Below are 1987 nucleotides of genomic sequence, written 5' to 3'. Positions count from 1 at the left end.
TAATACGACTGGACCAACAGGAACGATGTGCTTGGATTAAAAAGGGTGTAAGACAAGGATGTAGTATTTCGCCCCTACTGTTGAATCTGTACATCGAAGAAGCAATAATGGAAATAAGATTTAGGAGTGGAAATAAAATTCAGGATGAAAGGATATCAATGATATGATTCGCTAATGATGCTGCTATCCTGAGTGAACGTAAATAAGAATTACATGAAACTTCCTGGCAGATTAAAACTGTGTGCACGACCGAGACGCGAACTCGGGACCTTTGCCTTTCGCGGGCAAGTGCTCTACCAACTGAGCTACCGAAGCACGACTCACGCTCGGTACTCACAGCTTTACTTCTACCAGTACCTCGTCTCCTACCTTCCAGACTTTACATAAGCTCTCCTGCGAAACTTGCAGAACTAGCACTCCTGAAAGAAAGAATACTGCGGAAACATGGCTTAGCCACAGCCTGGGGGATGTTTCCAGAATGAGATTTTCACTCTGCAGCGGAGTGTGCGCTGATATGAAACTTCCTGGCAGATTAAAACTGTGTGCACGACCGAGACTCGAACTCGGGACCTTTGCCTTTCGCGGGCAAGTGCTTCGGTAGCTCAGATGGTAGAGCACTTGCCCTCCAAAGCCAAAGGTCCCGAGTTCGAGTCTCGGCCGGACACACAGTTTTAATCTGCCAGGAAGTTTCATATCAGCGCACACTCCGCTGCAGAGTGAAAATCTCATTCTGGAAACATCCCCCAGGCTGTGGCTAAGCCATGTCTCCGCAATATCCTTTGTTTCAGGAGTGCTGGTTCTGCAGGTTCGCGGGAGAGCTTCTGTAAAGTTTGGAAGGTAGGAGACGAGGTACTGGTAGAAGTAAAGCTGTGAGTACCGAGCGTGAGTCGTGCTTCGGTAGCTCAGTTGGTAGAGCACTTGCCCGCGAAAGGCAAAGGTCCCGACTTCGAGTCTCGGTCGGGCACACAGTTTTAATCTGCTAGGAAGTTTCATATCAGCGCACACTCCGCTGCAGAGTGAAAATCTCATTCTGGAAGAATTACATGATCTGCTGAATGGAATGAACTGGCTAATGAGTACATAATATGGATTGAGAGTAAATCGAAAAAAGATGAAGGTAATGAGACGCAACACAAATGAGAACATACAGAAACATAACATCTGGATTGGTGGTCACGAAGTAGATGAAGAAGGGCACTCCTGGCCAAGAGAAGGATACTAGTACCATACATAGGCCTTAATTTGAGGAAGAAATTTCTGAGAATGTTCTGAGGTTCTGTGCAGAAGTGGAGAGGAAAGGAATATGTGGAAAACATTGACAAGGAGAAGGGTAAGGATGTCTATTAAGAGACGAGGGAATGACTTCCATGGTACTAGAGCAAGCTGTAGAGGGATAAAGCTGTAGAGGAAGACAGAGATCGGAATACATCCAGCAAATAACTGAGGACGTACGTTGCAAGTGCTACTCCGAGATGAAGAGGTTGGCACAGGAGAGGAATTCGTGGCGGACCACATTAAACCAATCAGAGAACTGATGACTTAAAGAAATGTACTATTACGTCTACATTGTTCCAATGTATTTCTTCTAATACGTCTGTTTCGTCAGTTGCAGTGTTCCAAGTACCAAAACCGATATAGCCTGGTCGATTTCGTTTAATTCCTATCTGATTCCGACGCTTTACTCTCGGATTTTTTGCAAGCTGAAATTTCCAAGCAGCAATCTCAACACCTCAAGCCGCAACGTGGAGGGCCAGGTAATTTTTAACGGAGGTTTTCTTCCATTGTACCGTTTGTCGTTCTAGATTTAAGAGCTCGTTTCACCCTGCGTTTTAATCGAAATTCCATACAGGATTAACACTGTCTAAACAGTTGGAGTTTATAGGCTCTCCACTTTATTGGCCGTCCTCCTTTCCACTGCCGCCACCGTTGGAGATGGAAAAGGAAAATGAGACTTCTTCGGGCCTCGAAAACTACAGAGGCGTTTACT

General features: G+C 45.5%; 1 non-coding gene across 1 annotated transcript; it reads left to right on the top strand.

The window, feature by feature from the left end:
* Positions 1 to 591: 591 nt before the first annotated feature.
* Positions 592 to 666, top strand: Trnaw-cca (transfer RNA tryptophan (anticodon CCA)). The gene has a single exon. It is a non-coding gene; the product is annotated as a tRNA-Trp (tRNA).
* The last annotated feature ends 1321 nt before the right edge of the window (positions 667 to 1987 follow it).

Source organism: Schistocerca nitens, chromosome 1, assembly GCF_023898315.1.
Source record: "Schistocerca nitens isolate TAMUIC-IGC-003100 chromosome 1, iqSchNite1.1, whole genome shotgun sequence".
NCBI lineage: Eukaryota > Metazoa > Arthropoda > Insecta > Orthoptera > Acrididae > Schistocerca > Schistocerca nitens.
The sequence above is the reverse complement of the archived record's forward strand: the minus strand, read 5'-3'. Positions and strand labels throughout refer to the sequence as shown.